Raw genomic sequence first — 266 nt, forward strand, 5'->3', positions numbered from 1 at the left:
TTAATTATTATTAGCATCCATTTGTGCTTTGGAGTGAGTTTCTTGATTAATCTGCCATTAATACTATCGCAACCCAGTGAATTTTTGCAACTAAGTTTCTCAATTATACGCAATATCAGGGACCCGAAGCGGACCGATCTGGACCCAAAACCGGAACCGAACAGGTTTTTTTTCTGGACCGGAACCGAAACTGAACCCATATTTTATATTAACCAACTGTTAAGGGCTGAACCGGAAATAAAATATTTGATTTCGTTTTTTTTTTT

This window comes from Dendroctonus ponderosae, unplaced genomic scaffold (genome assembly GCF_020466585.1).
Source record: "Dendroctonus ponderosae isolate FM_Combo_2020 unplaced genomic scaffold, Dpon_F_20191213v2 Dpon_F_20191213_978, whole genome shotgun sequence".
In the NCBI taxonomy this organism is placed as follows: domain Eukaryota; kingdom Metazoa; phylum Arthropoda; class Insecta; order Coleoptera; family Curculionidae; genus Dendroctonus; species Dendroctonus ponderosae.